This window comes from Varanus komodoensis, unplaced genomic scaffold (assembly GCF_004798865.1).
Source record: "Varanus komodoensis strain SLA01 unplaced genomic scaffold, ASM479886v1 scaffold10, whole genome shotgun sequence".
Classification (NCBI taxonomy): domain Eukaryota; kingdom Metazoa; phylum Chordata; class Lepidosauria; order Squamata; family Varanidae; genus Varanus; species Varanus komodoensis.
Window position 1 is genome coordinate 34,145,469 of NW_025335269.1, and position 19,679 is coordinate 34,165,147.

Genomic DNA, 19,679 nt, shown 5'->3' on the forward strand with positions numbered 1-19,679 from the left:
AGCAGATAGAGTAATACACACGTTGAGAGAGAAAGAGAGATAGAGAGTTTTCATTTTATTTCAGTAGAAAAGGCATTGTGTTTATTAACTTCATTAGTAGCTAAGCTTTTGGGTAGCTTATGAGACCACCGTTAAAAGTTGATTGACCTAAATTCTTGGCTTGATGGATTCCCCACCGCTGCCACCCTTCCTTTCCAGAGACTTACAGAATGCAACAGTGGTGTTTGCACTCGGGCACATAGAATCATGATTATGGATTGAATTACGTTAATGGCAAACAGCTTGGGTTTGCATCTGCCAAACTCCTTCAGTGCTGCTGCCACACTTGATCAACCCAGAGAAGGCTCTGGTGGGTTTTGGTGGTTACGACCTGGAATCAGGGTGCAGGGTGGGGATTCTGTTGTCCGTGGTAGCAGGAGAGGCTGTCCAAGCATTCCGGCGCCTCCATTGCAACCCCACCTCCTGGCCCCACCACCATTCCTGCCTTTGAAAGGAAGGTCTGCGATGGGAGGGCCTGCCAGTCACGTACTGGATTCCTCTGGGATGTGGAACCCACATGGCTGCGTGAGGATGGAACGCTGGAACGGGATGGTGACAGGGAGCGGCAGTCAACCTGTCGAGTTCTGCTCTGTTCTGTTTCTCATATTCTGCACATTAAGTTTGTCCCATCTCATTTCTGAATCTGTTTATATTTCCCTAAGAAATCTGGAGAAAGTATCTTGTATTGTTCATGTAATGTATTTGTAATTTCTCATGCATTTTCCTTAAGATAAACATTTCTGTATGAATGTTTCCAAAGATTTGCATTTTCCCCAATCTTTCCCCTCTAATATAATGTATTTTGGGGCACACTTTCTTCTAATATACCCATTGTGCAGTTTTCTATGTGCCAACCCCATAGCAAAATTTGGAAAAGCACATTTTCTGCTCTATAACTGCATTCTAGTTTGTGTGTAGGCCTGAGAACTGTAAATTTGAAAAGTTTACATTAAACCTGACCAGTTTCTCACTCTTCCTTCACATTGGGTCCTGATTCTGATCCAAAACTGTTTTCACACCAGACTTTATTTATTGCATCTCTGTACCATCCATTAGCTAAAGCTTTCTGCATGTTTCACTAGACAAAACTTAAAACCATAAATGTAGCATACCAGTGAAGAATAATTTTTAAAAACTGCAAGTATGAAAACTGCATAAAAGCAGAGTAAAAGCCAAGAATATGAAAAAGTGTTAATGGAAAAAAGTAAATGCACTAATGCAGTTTTTAAAACTAGAGAACTAAGGATTTTCTATGGAAGACTTAATCCATTGCATCTACTTCTGGTTTCATCATAATCCATTGCATCTTCTTCTGGATCCCAGCACTCCAGGATTAATTCCTTTCCTGTTTTCCCACTATACAGCCTCTAGGTGGAAGGGAATGATGGAAATTCTCCCACGAAAAAAAGCATTTTCTTTCACTTTTTCAAATAAATACTGCATTTCCCCCACTTCAAAAACAAAGCCTGTAGAAAGTGCGCTTTGCAGAGAGAAGCAAAATGGGGGAGTCGAAGGCATGTAGAGAATCCATTAAAAACATGAGTAAGGAGAGATGAGTGTACAATGAATGTCTCTTGCAGGAAGGCTCTCAAAAAGCCTGGTAAAATAAAAAGTCTTCATCTGGTGCTGAAAAGACTACAACCCTAATTCCAGCTGAAAGGCTCACTGGGGCAGAATTTAGCAGCATCTCTAATAAGATTGTGCTCCTATAGCCATCATTATTACATGGAACAGTACGAGAAAAATAACAAGAGACTGGCTCCTACTGTGTTCCGTGGCCTGAACATTAAAACCAGTGGGTGCCCCCATTTTCAGTACAACCCAACAGACCTCCATTGCTGAAAGGCTTAACCTCCAAGAGGGAGTTGGTGATTAAGATCATTTTCTGAATTATAGATGACCCTTGAATGTCTCATCACATCTGAGCAGAAGACAGCCAACTAGGGCAGGACAGCTTCTCTGGATGATTGGTGGGGAAATGCAAAACAGCCACATGCAATTGACTTTTTAAGTTGCTCTCTTTTAAAGTGCCATAAATTCAGCCCCCAAAGAAGGAATAGACCCATTTCCCCAAAGGAGGGATTGTTAATCGCTTGATTGTGTGTAATATCGTAGAACATTTCTTGGTTGGGGCAGGCATTCAATATCTTTTATACTAGTGGACACAGCAGAAATTTGGATGCAAACAGTGGGGTCTTTACGAGAATGATGAGAACTTGATCATTTTGAGCAAATGTCAATGGGCAGGAATTTAAATGGGACTGATTACAGATTTCCCTGATCCATAGGATAATCAGATCTCTTCTCGGGGAAACAAACCTAACATATTTGAAGATAGCCTGTGAAAAATGTAAGGATCACAGAGAAACTGGTAGTGCATTGTTGATTGATTGATTGATTGATTGATTGATTGACTTCTATGCCACCCCATGACAAAAGCTCTCCAGATTACTAGATGCATTTCACTTGGGATAACAAACTGGAACTGTGCTGGACTGCACATCTTGAGGCAGAAGTGCCGTGAATACCCCAGGGCTGGGGAAACCGCAGCCACTGGCTGAATCCAGCATTACTCCTCATGACTGCAGGTGTGAGGGAGGAGCAAAGAGCCCTGGTACACAGGGGCCTTGCCTGCCTCTGGCCAGGAGCAGCAAGGGGCAGATGAAGCCAGCTGCTGAGCCTCTTCCTCTCTGCAGAAAGAGCCATGGAATATTTTATTTATTTATTTATTTATTTATTTAGAAAATTTCTATGCCGCCCCATTCGCCGAAGCCTCGGGGCGGCTCACAAACATAAATAACTTCGTTAAAATAATATAAATTAACAGTATAAATTAAGTCGCCCTGGCCAAAGAATAAAATAAATAAATACTGTTAACAGTTAAAATGACGCTTGAATAAAAAGGTCTTTGCCTGGCGCCGAAAAACAATTAACGACGGCGCCAGGCGGACCTCTCTGGGGAGCGCATTCCATAACTTAGGGGCCACTACAGAGAAAGCCCTCCTCCAAGTACCTACCCTCCTAATTTCCTTCACAGAGGGTTCCCGGAGAAGGGCCTCTCCCGCAGATCTCAAGGGGTAGGCGGGCATATATGGACGTAAGCGCTCCTTCAGGTAACCAGGACCCAAGCCGTTTCGGGCTAGCTGCTCTGTGCCTCCCTCTGCACAGAGAAAGGGCAGCCTCGCTGTGTGTGCAAAGAATGAGGGTGGAGGATGCCAAAGGCTGGGGAAGAGGCCTGACGGATGGATTGTAGGAGACCATCCTGGCCCTGGGACCAGTCCACTGCCCCACACTTTGAATATACAGTAGCGCTAGTTTCTGGGTATTAGCTGAATCCTCAATGGACCAGCAGTTTGAGTAGCCCTCAGAGTCTGGAGATGTTTAGGACCACCTCTTTGGAGCAATAGGGACTATTTGCTTTCCTAAGTTTCCTGAACTTAGCAGGTCCAACCACCTTTGCTTGATATTATGAGCCATTGTGGGGATTGTTACCTCTATAGTTCATTCTTCCACAGCTGAAAAAGGTAGAATTAATATCCTTTTTAAACAACAACAAGCACCCAAAGAAGTAGGAAAAGTGGTGGTTGCTGTAAACGCTCATCAGCTCCTATCTGCTTTTACTCTACAGATTTTTGAATGTTTTCCTGTGGTAGCTGCTGAAGCTTTAAGGCTGAACTAACATTATCTCTGGAAATGTGGGTTTTGACAAGATAACAGGGCTGAAGGGATCAGAGCACGCACAGAGAAGGATCAGTGGCAAAAGGGATGTTTAATCCCTCCAATCCTGCTGAGTGAAGCCTAGAAATGCCACTACCGCCACTGCAGCACAGGCACGCAAACACACACACACACACACACACACACACACACACACACACACACTTACACACTTTGGAGCATAGCTGAGGAACAAAATGCTTTTAAATAGCCTGTGTGGGATTTGAAAGTAAGGTAGCGTGGCACCCCGTCTTCCTCTGGTCTCTGCATATTCATCCCACTCCTGCAACACTAACCCTACTCAGGCCTTGCCTGCCCTCTGTGTCTGCCTAAAGGAAAGGGGCCGAATGTGTGTGAGAATGAGCTCCATTCTCCCTGTGTGACCCCAGGCACCAGCTATATCAAAGATCTGCAGTTGGTTTGTATGCAGGTTTGCCTTCTTAGGGATGCTAATCATGGGAAGTTGTGACTACGTTCAGTTCACCGGGTTTTCAAGCCACTGTTCAGATCTTTGCACTCCATATACAAGGAGCTTTAGTTTAGCTGTGCGGGGCAGGATTTGCAATGGGGGGGGGGGGGCAAAGCCATTTGCATGTTTGTTTGTTCATTCATTTATTTCTACCCCATCCCATGGCCAAAGTCTGGTCCCCTCCACCCTTCAAGTACATCCAGGTTGCAAGTGGGTGCCTGCATACGGCCACTTCTATGGGGAAGGCATTGATTTTGGTCCTTTCTGCGGAGCATTATCTAAACCGAGTGGTGGCAACTTCCCATAATGTCAGGCAGAAATCTTTCTCTCACAACAGCCCTGCGAGGTAGACTAGAATGGGAGATAAGGACCTGGACCATTGTGTATGGGAAGATGCTGTATACCGAAGGAAAGCCACTGAACCATCTAGCTTGCCCTGCCTGCATTGACTGGTAGGAGCTATCCAGGGCCCTTGTAGGATTTCTTGCCAGCCCCAATGGGAGATGCCAGGCAATGAACCTGAGGCCCTTCCCATGCCTACCCCAGGCCACAGCCCTGTCCTCGGAGCATCGTGCAACACGGGGACTTATGCTCAAATCCTTGTGAGCAACCAATCCCTTTCCACTACTTCACACAGCTTGGAAGCATATTCAGTGCTTTTCTGGCCCATGTGAGAAACATGGAGCCGGGCCTGGCAGACACATGTGCTGATGGCCTGGCTGTGCAGCTGCGCTGGCTGCCGCGCTGGCTGCCCTGGCCAAACAGCACTGCAACTTCTTTTCCACCCTGCTGTGCTCATGATCCTGCATTCTCATGTACTAATAAATATGACACCCCTCCTGGGGGTGATGTAACTCAGTGGCAGAGCACATATTTTGCATGCTTTAATGCTTCTACTATCTTTAAGGGGTTGGGGGTTTAAATGATCTGGGTTTTATTGTTTTAAGGGTTCCTTGTTTTCACTTGTATACTTCTGGAGAGCTTTTTTTAGCTTTTCAGTCCTTGGCATCTCCAGGCAGGGCAGGGAGGGTCCATCTGCCTCAGACCCTGGGGATTCTCTGCCACTCAGAAAAGAAGCTGCAAGCTACGTAGAAGGCCCAAGGGCCAAACCCAGTGACCTGGGTTCACACAACCTCACAAGCCACCATGGTAACCAGCCATCGTGCATTGTGGTGTCATCTGAAGGGTTTTTGAAGGGTTTTTGAAAAGCTTATTTTCTGTGAATGAGCCACCTTGAGAGCCCATGGGTTATTTTAGGATTGTTCCTGTCCGCAACAGTTTTTTGTGTCATGTACAACTGACTGGATGATTTTTTAGTGGATTAGAGGGAATGTCTCCCAAGCTGCTCTGGAGGAGTGGTGGAAGGGAAGGGAAGGGAAGGGAAGGGAAGGGAAGGGAAGGGAAGGGAAGGGAAGGGAAGGGAAGGGAAGATCAAATGACTCACTTTTTAAACCTCACCACTATCTGTTCTTATACTAATGTCCACTTTGAAAGGACTGTCCTTTATTCCTCAGCCCTTTTTGTCTGGGCTGGTCTTCATTCATTCATGCCTGCCTGCATGGTGCCACAAAATGCACAGTTGGGCTCACGATTGTTATCCTCATAATTATTGTCAGTGTTTTCTCCAGCTTTATGCTCCCAGCTCTCCAATATGGATATTGACCAGATGAGGTTCTATTCTGGCTAATTTAGACATGATAGCATGAGACTGGGGGAGAAATAACAGTAAGAGGCTGGAGAGACCCAGAAGCAAACGTCAAAAGCGCTGAAAATTGGAAGTGCAGTATCAGCAGTACTGAAACTGGAGTGGGGGCAAGGAGTAAATACACCGAGAGACAATATCTCTGTCATGACAATGTGATCCTCTTGAACTGACCTTCCCCCTTTCTAACACTTCCCTCACTCTCCACCTACTCCAGGAAGGGGAACTAGTAACTCCCCTCCCTGCCATTTTTAGTTGCTCTCATCGCAGTTACTGCTGTGGTTGTTCAGATTTCCAGATGGGTTTTTTCAAACAGCAGCACATGGGCAAATATGCAAATCTCGTACATGGCAAGTAAATAGAGACTAGATTTACCCAAATTTAAAGGCTAGGAAGTAAATGGAGAGGAAATTTGCACACATGCAATAATAGATCAGTCACAGTGGCTGTGCGGTGTTCCCCTTCATTTACTCCCCAGCCATCAACTATATCCCCTTCCTGGAGTAGCTGCAGACTCAGGGAAGGGTTGGAAAGGTGGAGGATGCCGAGCCTTTCAGCTTGACTCTTAAAACTGAGAGGATCATATTGCCAAGAGGGACACACTATCCCCTCCATGTGCACACATGCATGGACACACATGGCTTTGCTTTTTCACAGATAACTTGGCAACTGGTCTCTGTCTGTGCACAGTTTAGCCTCCCTGCCGCTGTGCAGTCTTGCTTTGACAGTCCCTCACCTACTCCACCTCGTCACACCCTTTGATACCTGAAACAGGCAAGAATATTGACTAGGCAATACTTCACAGATTGGACAGCCTTAGAAGCACTCGCAAAAGGTTGGTAACAAATAATAACAATGTTTATTTCACTTCATTGTTTTATTTCTATGCTGCCCCTTACTGAAGCTTTCTGGGCAGTTTAATGAAGATGATATAAATTTCAAACAGCTGTGCTATTTTCGGACACTACAAAAACATTTATGCTTTCAGTCCCAGGTGTACCTGGTGGCAATTGAAAAAGGGGTAGTAATCAGGGCAAAGAGAAGATCAGATGGGTCCTGCCACAAAGGACACTGGCATATGAGCAAGACCTGGTTGGAGGTGACAGAAAGGAGGAGGGCAGGACAACCCAAAAGCCTGTTTGTCTGTTGGGTGTACTGTGAGCTGCTCAGAAAACAGCCAAGCCCCATGCCTTATTTGCAGGGTGGCTTAGTGCAATGTGTGAATGTACCCAGCATTACACAGATTCCTATAGGCTGCAGAAATCCAGATCGCTCCTGAGGTGTCCACCATATTGCAAATAAGAACAGCTTGTTAACTACAAAATTCTTCCAGGTCATGAGATCACGATTTGTTCCCATCCACCTGTCAAAAGAAGTGGAATGTATCTCCTGAGTTGTATTATTTATTAATTTAGTGTCTGAACAAAACTGATTTGCTGCTTGAAGCAAAGTTCAATAAGAGCATTAAGTAGAAAAATTATTTAAAAGCAGATCTTTTATGTAAAACAATTTGCTGTGAGAAGATCTGGCTTTGTTAACACAACGTCAACTACATTATGCTCCAGCTCTGCTGTTTTGTGCTGCAATTAAGCGCTGATCACATTACATGAGAGATTAGACTATCCTATTTACAGTAAATAGCTTAAAGTAGAAGGGAAACAGGAAAGGCTCTGTTCATGAATGATTTACACTCGGCTTGTTCTTGGGGTTTTGCATTATTCAAATAACAAGAAACTGTGCTTAGAATACTAACACCCTCTTGTAATTTACTATATGCAGTAGGAAGCACATTGGCTTCCCAAATTGTCATTTAATATCCTGAAGCATCACAGAAGGCATTCTTCTGCTCAGCTTGCCGCTTTTTAAATGTATTGTTATTGTGACTGTAGCAAACCAGGGTGCAAAGGAAACAAAATATACAATTATGTAAAATTGCTGCCCACTACTAACAGGGCTGTGGAAAGGGCCAAGGAATAGCACTCTAAGAGCAAACAAAAACCAGATTACAAGTTGTTTAAAGGGGAATCTTTCCTTCCTTCCTTCCTTCCTTCCTTCCTTCCTTCCTTCCTTCCTCCATTTTGAACTCCTAGAGCATCAAAGAATGTGGTAGACAGTAAATTTCAGCGCCCTTTGATAGGTGCTCAAGGTCTATTGTCCTGATAGCTTTCTTCTTTGTGGAGAAGGAGAAAATGAAGACAATGTGGCCATGCAGGAAAAATAATAACTGGGAACGCAAGCTGCATTTAAGCAATCAGAAGACCACTCTGCAAATTTCAGAGTCTCCTTGACTCAAATGTATTATTTATTTAATTAATTGTTAGATTTTTAACCCACCCCATTAGCCACACAGCTCCCCAGACAGGTTACAACAACAAAATACTAAATAAAATACAGAATAGAATAAAATACAGAGTGAAATACAATATAAAACAACAATTACAAATAAAAGCATTAACATCAATATAAAATGTGTAAAACTAATGACATCCCCACAGTTAAAATGCCACTTAAAACAATGTTAACAATTAAAATATCAATGAAATAAAAAGGTTTTTTTCTGGTGCCTAAAAGAATGTTAAAGAAGGCACCAGGCAAACCTCTCTGGGGAGCTTGTTCCAGAGTTGGGATGCCACTGCAGAAACGGCCCTTCTTTGTGCCCCCACCCTCCGTACTTCCTGGGGGGGGGGTCCTTCAAAAGTGTCATCTGAATCAGCTATCCAGCATGGATATATAGAAGAGTCCTCAAAGATTTGGATCTCCTCAGAATTTAGACAAAGAAAATGCTGCTTCTTTCACTAGGCTCTTTGGGTTCCTTCTGTTTGGAAATCTAAAATGCCAGGAAAAAGGCTGTGCTAGAAACTAGAAATGGAGATAATTGCCCATTAGCCATTTTTTACCTTAAATGCAACATGCAGGAACCAAAATGGAGAAGCTGTTCCTGATAGTGTAATCAGGAGCATGGTGTCTTTCCTATGAAGACCAGGCTCTTAGCTCTACAATCAGAAAAAGTGCAGAGGGGCAAAACCTTCCTCCACCATGAGGATGCCATCACATGTAATGCTGGGGAGACTCCTAATCCTCTTCTTTCATCTCAGAAATTAGGAGGGACTACAGAATTTGGACCTCTGTATATTTGGCTTTCTGTGTGGAGAAGCCTTGATGTCAACAGAATGCGCACAGGGTCACATTCACGCCATCACGTGGATGTTCACAGATGCGCTCAAGCTGGAGGAGCTGCCCATTGAGTCCACGCTGACACAAGAGAGGTGGGCACTTAGAACAAAACAAACCCCAGCTGCCTCCCCTGTCCTGGCTGGAGCTGTGCTTTTGAGGGGGAAGCTGCCTCACAAGGCCAAAGCTTGGACGCCCGACTCCAAGGTCTAGTGCCTTCCAGCTAAGGTGCCCAAGTGGGGGTCTCTGGACTATTGCCAGGCATTCTAGGCCTGGACCAAGCGTTGCCACATTGCTTCAGATGAGGAATCGCCATCCAGCAAGTGTTGCATGGCTAGCAACAATGCAAGGGCACTCTCTGGATCCTTTCCAGGCCATTTCTTGGATCCAGTAATTATCTTTCAGTGACTTCTCCCCCGTTCACAGGCACCCACTCCACAATCTCCCCTTGGAGCCAACTTTTCTAAACTCTTGTGATACCCTTCGAAATGTACAGATGGCTTGTGGTACATGATATGCTATGAAATACGAATGCCTTTCTCCCGGTGCCAAAACCAAAATGTACTTCAAAAGTGTTTATTAATTGTTTTGCTGTTGCCACCATCGTTAGCATCACCATCACCAACCATTCCCACTCATTATTATTGCTAGCCTTAATTGACTTGGGTTCAGAGATGTTGGGTTTAAGCTACATCATTGACTTTTTTCCCTTGTCAGATCTGTAGTGCTACTCCCAAAAGAACCTCCAGGACAGAGCAAATAAACAAATGGATAATTTAGTGTCATTCCCTTTTTGCCCCAGTTCTCCAAGTGGTTGAACACTCCGGCGGTGTTGATGTTCTACCCAGGACTGGATTGCTGAGAATCCCGTCAACGGAGATTTAAGGAGTTCTGCGATATCAGGTTTATTTCAGCCTACATCCCAGCTGAGCACATGAGGGAGGTTTGCAGCATTCATATCCTCAAAAGTTGTCCCAATAATCCCTACCATCCCATCAGAGGTTGGGAGCAGGATTCTCATTTCTATAAAAGTGCCTCCCAGCTCCATGCTCTCATCGACATCCAAGCACAACTGCCTCAAAACTCCACTGGCAGCTTCTTTTCAAATAACATTATGACATCTTCTCCCAAAGGGAGGGAGGGAGGAAGTGAAGGGCTGATTCCTGAAATTCCCTCTCCTTCCCGAAGAATCCGGATATAATGCATGGACAGCTTGTGACCCTCCAGATGGAGGGCCTACAGCTTCCATCATGCCTTGCCATGAACTATTCTGGCTAAGGAATTTTAGGCCAAAACATCTGGAGGGCCACAAGTTGCCCACTTTTGAGCTAAACGGAGAAGTCCCCTTAACAAAGAGAAAGTTTTTTAAGCAGTAAAGCCAAACCTGCTTGGCAGATTTGACCACTTTCTATTGTCCAAACCCCAACTTACAACCATGGAATCACAGGATCGGAAGGTATCTCCAAAGTAGCCCCTAAATTCACAGCAGTGTGATATAAATATCTACAGTAGAAAAGGTATCTAAAAATAGTTATTTCACATTATTTGACAATAACTCTAACATTGCTTCAATAATTGTTTGGTCAGAACCCTGCTATCGTTTAAATTCACAAGCTATAATTAAATCTTCTGTCTAAAGTATACCAGTCTTTTCCTTACTGACTAACTTTATAAGCCAGCCTTCCACAGCCTGGAACTCTCCAGGTGTTTGGGCCTCCATCTCTCAGGACCCCTAGTTCACGTGGCCAATAATCTAGAATTCTGACAGTTGCAGACCAAAACATCTGGATGCTGGAAAAAGCTGGAGCGAGTGCTTTGCTCCCTCTCGCCAAGGGGTCTTGTGCTGAATGAGAACAAGGGAATGCAGAGGTGCTTGTTTATCCATAACTTGCTGGAACCTTGAGCTCTGTAACCAGCAGTCTGGGAAAAGCAAATACCTTGGCTTTGAACAGATCAATGATCTACTAAGTGAGAGAGCAACACCACATGTTTGCAAAGCCACCCTACTTTTTGTTGTTCTCCAATAATCTTTTCTGACATCTGTTTTTGTATGGCAGCCATAAAGAACAAAGGAATCTGTGCATATATGAGCAGGGACCTCAGCGGAGCAGAGGTCTGAAGCCTACCTGAGATTATTATTAGACAAAAAAGACCACCCGTGTAGTCAAGATAAGGGAGACAAGTAGTTTGGTGCTTAGTTATTCATGTTTAAATAATGCTAGAGGTGCCTAAAATCACAGTGGCACATGCTGGGTGCTTTCTTCTGACCTCTTTCCATCCCAACACAATAATAACTAGAAGTTCAGGGTCATGTGAGCAGAACCAAGTGTATGGGCACTTCCTTACCCAAATATCATTCAGCTTGGAGAAAGCACGATAATTGACTGGGAATGACCTGCTCCACTATCTCATATGCTGATACAGTTCTGAGATCCCAAGCATCCCAACCACAGCAGCATGGGAAGAAGCGCCTGAGAAGCAACCTCCACGTCGCGGCAGTGCTGCACGGACAGGCCAGGAATCCTCCCCTGCCTGATGTCAACTCCTCATACCAGGATCTGGGCAGTCTGAGACCTGCAGCAGTGCAGAAACTGGAGATGTGGAATGGCCACCAGTGCAAAGCTAGGTCCAGTTATGATTCCGCACAACAGCGATGGCAGTAGCTACATGGGGGTCAAGACAAGGGGGTCAGGAGCTCAGAACAGGCACATGGGACATAAGGCAAGTCATGCTGGATCAGACCAAAGGTCCATCTAGCCCAGCACTCCATACACATGGTAGCAAACCCGCTGTGCACAGGATCCCTCCGGTGGGATGGGAGCAAGACCCCCTCCCATCCAAGCTCCTCAGCAACTGGTGTACGCAGGCGTGTCACCTCTGGCAGAGGAGGTAGTAACCAGCAAGGTTAATAGCCACGGAGAGCCTCCTCCCTCATGAATCTGTCCAATCCCCTTTTAAAGCCATTGAGATTGGTGGCAATTGCCACTTCCTGTGGCATAATTTAACCACGCATTGTGTGAAGAGGTGCTCCCTTTTATCTGTCCTAAGCCTCCCCCCGCTTATGGGGTGACCCCAGGTTTGAGTGTTAGGGGAGAGGGAGAAAAATCTCCCCGGCCCTACTTTCTCCCACCATGCATTATCTTGAATTCCTCTACCATGTGGCTCCTTCCTTGCCTTTTTTCTAAGCTAAACTGTCTGTTAGGCTGTTGCTGCCCAAGAGGGATGACTACTGAGAGCTGTGGTAACAGCAAGTGTAAAAGGGGGCACCTGGGACCTCTTCTCTCGAGAGGACCTCTTCTCTAGGATAGACCTGGTTCAATGCTGCAGTTAGGTGAGCGCTCCCCGGTCATTCTGTGGCCCCCTCAGACCAGCCCACACCTTACGCCCTGGAGGCCAGGAGGATGAAGGGGGAGTGTGTGTTTCCACAGTGCACTTCTAGGGGATTCTCGCAAAAGCTATCTGGGCAAATCAGTCCGCCTGTGCGGCCGTGCCAGTGTGCCTGGGCTTTCTGCAGGCTCCCCAGCGTCTTCCTGGGACGAGGTTCCCCCAGGATCTAGGTCAGATGTGCTCAGAGCACCCACACGGGAATCCCCCTGCATGCCTCTCAGGCTTTCTGCCCTTGTGCCCCTCTTTTCTGCAGGACCTCTCCAGGCTGACACATGAGCCTGGATTTTGTTCATTACACCTTTTAAAATGATGAAAGCAAAATCTTTTAAGATTTGAGGCATTTTGACTCCTCTTCTTTAAAAAGAAAAAAATCTGCCCTTGCCTTATCTTTAACCTTTCTGCTCTTGCAGTCACTGCTGTTTGTATAACATAACTTGTTCTGGACTGATCAGTTTGCCTTCAACAGTTTCCCACAGTAAGATAAATCATGTATTATCTTCCGTTGTTTATCCAAGGAGGTGGTAGCATATACAGCACCAGGGACAGGGCTCAGGACCCTCTTTGGCAGCTAGATATGCGCCAGAGATTTGTGGCGTTGTTTAGCTGCCCCGGCATACCACAGCTCTGATTATCTCATCATGGTAAATACGCGGAGGCGCTGAACCCCTTTTTAAAAATCCATTGCTGAAACCAATGGCAGGCTGGTATCAATTTTTTAAAAGACGGAGTGACCAATTCTGCCTTGTTTTTCATGCACAACATTTTAATACAGTTCTTTCTGTTAGTCTAAACATACGTATGTAAAATCCTACAGCCAAGCAACAGAAAGGAACGCCCAGGTAGCTGGAGCATAAATTCCTCCAGGGTTTTAAAGTATTTAAACACATTATCCAGCCAAGTCATGATGCCTAACAGTAGCACTCTGGGCAAGATTGGCAAAATGAACACGAACAAGCCTGCTTCTGATCCCTAAGCACTCTTGCGATGTTATGCCATGGAATGCAATATTTCTCCAGAAAGCTCATGATGGGCAAGCTTACCCCAAATTTGCTTATTTACTCAGAAAGGAGCAAACTCATCCAAACGAGCTCACTCCTGTAATCCAAAGTCTCATTCCACAGATATGAGTTTTTGCACAAGTGCCATATCAAGGTGCATCTTGGGAACTGTAGTTTAGAATCACACAGTGTGGCCTGCTGTCATGGACCATCACAGTATGCAGATTCTTTCTCACTGGTTGTTTTCATCTCACTTGCCTACAGGATAATGTCGTATGGTTTTTACTAATCATTGCCCATTTCAAGGCTCCTCCTCCTCCTCCTCCTCCTCCTCCTCCTCCTCACAGTGCCAGAGCTAAGGTGCTAAGGAGATTGCCTAATCTTGGAAGCTAAGCAGGGTTCGGCTGGGTTGAAACATGGGTGGATGGATGACTCAAGTCCTGCACTGAGCAAGCAGTTGGACCTGATGGCCTGCTAGGCCCCTTCCAACTGTATGATTCTATGATTCCTGGGCGTTCAGTGGCAGGACAGCTGAAAATATAGGAGGAAAGATATGTATACTGCATTACTGCTCACGTGCTAAAGCTCACAGCCAAATGCAAAATATCACAAATTCACAATCCATGGATCCAGACTCGCAACCAAGGTGAACTTCAGTAATGGATGAATTTTGACCAAGAAGCCAACCAATTATGACATTCAGCAGCATCACTATACAAAACAGTGCATCCTCCTAGCTCACACCTTGAGCCTAGAATGGATTCATTCAGCATTAAGTCCTGCTAGTTTAAATGGCTGGCAGTACAATTCTGTTCTGGTCTATACCCCATTGAGTGTAATGGAATTTACTCCCAGGTAAGTGTGCATAAGACTGCAGCCGAACTTAGACTGCTTAGAACTGTAGCTTTATTCATAGTTACTTGGAAACAAGCAGCATTGTACCCACTGGGGTTTGCTTCCGAATATAGAACAGCTTTTTGTATATTTTCCATCTGAACTCTCTCAGAAGATTTAGTGGAAGTATTCATGTGGAAAGGATACCCTTTAGAAAGAAGGAATGAGAGCAAGGCATCCCCAAGACCCCACAGCCTGTGTTTTATATGTTTTCAGTCAGTGTCTCTGGGGTTTAAAAAGATCCAGATCAGGGGGAAGCAATGTCATGTGGTTCAGACAGCCCGGTGTTATCTCAAGTCAGCAAGAACGCACTCGACCTCAGACTGAACTTGTGGCTCTGAAATGGAGCAAAGCTGCCATGCCATTAGCTCAGGCCAAACAGAACTGAAAAGGATGTGCGGAGGTGTCGCTGGAGGGGCCTGCATTAAGAGAGCAAAGCCAAGCAAAGGAACCATCACTATATCAAGGAACTGCTCTTTGTTTTATATTAAAATGAAGTGTAGTGATGCTCCATTATTGTACAGGGAGATTTCACAGATCACAATAGGGATTGTCAGGCCACAAGCCACATGCCTGTGACTCTCTCTGTGCATCCCCGAGAGCTCCAGGGTGTCCGGAGCACTTCTCCCACTTCTCCCAGTTGCAGGATGGGAAATGGCCATGCCCCTTCTGCTGCTGCTGCTGCTGCCAACAGGTAAGGAAGTGGTGATCCAGATCGGGTTTGTTGGGCAGAGAATGGCTCCAACCCTGTACTCTCCCCAAGAGCCTGTGGCAACAACTGCTATTAGAGGAAACGGAAGTCTGGATCAGCATCTAGAGTTGGGATTTGGAGAAAATTTAACCTCACAGAGAGAGAGAGAGAGAGAGAGAGAGCGCAATCCCATTATCTCCTGATTCCACCAGGTGGAAAGGAAAGGTCCCAGCACAAGGAGTTACGAGTGGATATGGGGAAGGGCGAGCATAGGTGTGGCATGCTTGGAGCACATCTGTGCATGTATGCACATGTTCAGCCTTCAGCAACTACCGGACACTGCGTGCAACGCTTGGAGGCCAAAATGTCACCCACCCCTGCACTACTACCTCAGCATGCCCACCTTTATCTCAAGCAATCTTTCTTGATTGACGGGGCGTCCGTGTGCGCGCGCTTTTTTGTTTTTTTTCAACTTCTAATGTGGCTCTTTATTTTTTACTGCTCACCACTCAAAAATCTGCTCTGCTGTGAATCAGTATATATGTGTGTGCATATAGAAATGTTGCAAACAAAAATCATGAAGTACTGTTAATATATGCATACAAATAATACAGAACCTTCTTACAGTCTCATGATAGATTCATGATTTTGGAACACTTTGCAAACACCCTATTTAATAGGATGTGAAAAGGAAATCCTTCATTCAATTAACGGAACAGAGAGATCCAGTAGGAGGTTAAAAACAATGCATACTGCTAGACCCATGCAAATATTCACACATCATTGCTAATGGCTCCCATGAACACAGGAGTTGCAGGTAACTCTGAGCTTAATTATAAAACATAATGCACTGTTATGATTACAGAAGCATATGGTGCAGCTTATTCCTTTTTTTAAGGAACTAGAAATCCTAGAAACATAATTACATGGTGATCATTGGAAAGGCCTTCGTTCAATATTATGGTGATGCAGGAAGGAATCTATATGATCCCATAGCAATGATGACCCATCTCTTTATGCATCACCCCATCACTCCCTTATAGTGTTCCCCCATGTAGCCCCATGATTCCCTACCCCCATGTAGTGGTAGTGGATGATGGGGGCAATGAGCTTACCCCAGAGAAAGGCAGACCCCAGCGCTGTACTGGCACGGCAATATGGTGTGCGTACCGAATCGAGGCATTAATTTTATTTTTTAGACAGGGCAGGCCACACTGAGGGCAAACAGGGCCCTCCTGCTGCCCTCTGTCAATTTTAAGCCCTCCTTGGTAGGGTGGGTAGAACGACGCAGGGCTTCTGGCCTTCTATTCTGCCCTAAGTTCATTCTGAGTAAGGCAGAAACCCGTCTAGCAATCCTGACGAATATATACAGAAAGAGTGCGGACAGAGCGGTGAGGCAATGGGTGTCTCTCTGCAAGGAACACATTAAGTGGAAGGCGCTGTCTGGATCCCACACAACCTCCAAGAAGGGCCATGCATTCAGTGTTGTGTCGGGAGGATAGTCTGGGTTAAGCCGTAGGTTAATGCTCTGCTTCGGAAAAACTTTGCCTGGGAAGTCCTCCAAACACAACAAAGTCATGCTTGGTGATGACAGGCAATATTTCTCTGCTGAGAAAATCTATTTAGAATGGGGCATGTATCTTAGATACGTTTTGTGTATCTTTCAGCAGTGCTTTCCCAACAAATTCTGGCTATTGCTTTGATGTTTGTGTGTTGCTTATTTTAGAGGATTTCTTTATCACTGCTGTCTGTGGAAAGCTCAGGAAAATTCAGAAGCCCGACAGAGAAACATGACCTGATGCTTCTGTTTCTGATCTCCAAAAACAGGAATGCATGTAATCCATGTTGAGGAAAGTAAGGGGAAGTGTTCCTGCTTTTCCCCCAGGAATGACAACTCGTCATGCAGTATCACACAGTGTGTCCAGTGTGCAAAGGCCTGGCCTTCGCAAGGCTGATTCCCAGTATACTAACTGCTATTTCCGAGACAGTTATAGCAATAAGAGATCCAGGTCCCAGCTTTAGAGTGGCTTTCATTTTGGTCTCACATTACTTAACATGGTCCAAATATTACAGTGCTTTCACTACGACACTAGAGGTTCCCCACCATCCAATAATGAAACCTTGGATGACCAAAGCAGTAACTGTTGCTGCATTATTGATTGCATATTCCACAAATTCCATGTCTTCAATACAATGCTAGCTGTATATATGTATGTTTCTATGTACACATACATATACATAATTGCATTTACTTGTTACACTTGTATCCTCTGAGGAACTCAAGTTGGCTTGTATGATTTTCTTTCTGGTTCACCCACACAACAGACCCATGACTGGCCCAAGGCTTCATGGTGGCAGAGCTGGACCTTGAACCCCCAAGTCCTGGACCAGCAGTCCCTCCACTCTACCCAAGCACCCTCCAGATCAGTTGGACTGCAACTCCCATTATTCTCAGCCAGCATAGCCGCTAAGGTGCTCTACACCATTCACAGAAGTTAATTTTTTAAAAAAACTCATTCAGAGATCTAATACTTTTCATCAAAGCCCACACCTGGTAAAAGGATTTGCTTATACATGCTGGGGGGAGCAGGCAAAACAAAAATGGAACACACAGTCACACACACACAGATACATATATTTCCCCATGGATGATCCTGGGATGAGACTGGCTTGGCTACTGGGAAGAAGAAAGCCGGTGGATTCCTATAGCAGGATCCTGTGCAGAACTAGATGACTTCTGCTTCTGCTTCACAAAACTTGCTTCCTGATGAAAGTCAACCCTGGCTATTGCCAAAGAGAGCAGCCTTTCCCAGAACTTTCCACTCATGAGTTGCCCCAGTGGATGGTGGAGGCAACACAGATAGCCCTGCCCCAGTGTCCTGTGTTCCATCAGCCCTGGAATTGAGGTCCACACAAATATCTTCATTTTGCAAAGAGAAATCCTTTACTTGTACAGGTCCATGCATGAAGTGTTCCACGTGATGCAGGGCAAGTCTTTGTGTAGAAAGCTGTATGCAGGAAGGCTTCGCCTTCTTGTGTCAAAGTCAGGAGCTGTAGTGAGAGACCCCAGTCGGAATGGCTTCAAAGAGGGATTAGATGCATCCATGGAGAATAAAGCCATCAATGGCTGCTAGTCATGATGGCAACAGGCTACCTCCAGTAGCTGTAAACGATGTGCTACCCCATCGGGAATCCATTGGATTGCTCTGTGAGAAGAATATCCAGAAAATGGTGCACTGGTTGAATAAAAGGTTGACTTGCAGTGCTTGTCATCAATGATATCACAGCACCATTTAACAAATGTTCCTGGGCTGGCACCACCAACCACAGAGTACTCATCTTCACTGGGATGAAGGAGCATATATCAAATCTTCCCAGCAACAAAATATTGCATGTTGGCTGATAGGAAAATGGGTTACAGTGAACCAAGAAGTAGGCATCTGGATCCCATGCACCAGCTTAGTAAGGATTAGGCATGTATTTGTGTGATGGGAACTAGACCATAAGATGATGTAACACTAAGGTGAGCAACAGAAGCAGAGATGGAGCTAGATAAGCTACTACCTATGGCATGTGAATGAACTGTGCCCATAAGACACAAAAGAAGAATGTATCTCCACATGTTATGCCCCACAACAGTTATTTGCACAATTCCACCCTCTCTATTTCTTCCAGTCCAAAATTATCTGCTGTTCTGGAATCTTCACATCAAACACAAAAATCCATTTGGCTAAATTTTTGCTGCAATAAAGGTACACATCGCAGTAAAACAGGCCCTGGTGTGCTTTTCCATTTTAGAAACACAAATCAATATTCATGGCCGAATGTAATATTCAAAGCTGCATAGCCATGTAATGGACTTAATCCCTCAGCATTAAGGCTGCAAACTAATGAGCATATTAAACCACTTCCAATAATGCTGTTAAGACATTATGAAGAGTCAAAATGGAAGAGATTCAGGAATGTAGAACAGTTGATGGGAAGTCAGGTCAAATTTAGGTGAAAACATAGACAAGATACTTACTATTATCAATTACCATTACTGAAAGGAGAAAAAAGCCAAACCAATTAACTGCTGTTGCAGTGTGCAGTGCTAAGTGGTGGTGCGTGTGGGTAAAGGAGACTGAAGATGGTGTAGCAGCGGTCAAACAAGCCTCGTGCCTAAACAATCCGCAGTGCCTCGTTGCAATCAGCAGTGTGAACCAGCTGCCATTTCCCTAATTACTGTCCAGGTGCAGCTTGTCATGCCATCCCTACCCAGGCAGTACGGCTTGCATAAATGGAAACAACCCTCAAATAACCTGAGAACAGCTTTCATTTGACCGTGCGAGCTAGGTCACTCTGTGGCTGCTCCCTCTGGGAAAGAACCCAGGCGGCAGAGAGCCTTCCCAACAAACTTCAGATATTAATGATAATGATAGTGATATTGTTGTTACTGTTGTTACTGCTGTTATTGATGGTGCTAAAAAAATTTTTTTCCTTACGGTAGCCTAATGTTTGTTGGGGACTGAGCCCATTTGCCAGCCCCAGGATGTGGGCAGCTAAAATGGCAAGTTCTCAAAACTTCTTTCCATGAACATAAGCACTCATATGTTCATCTAAATGTTTGTT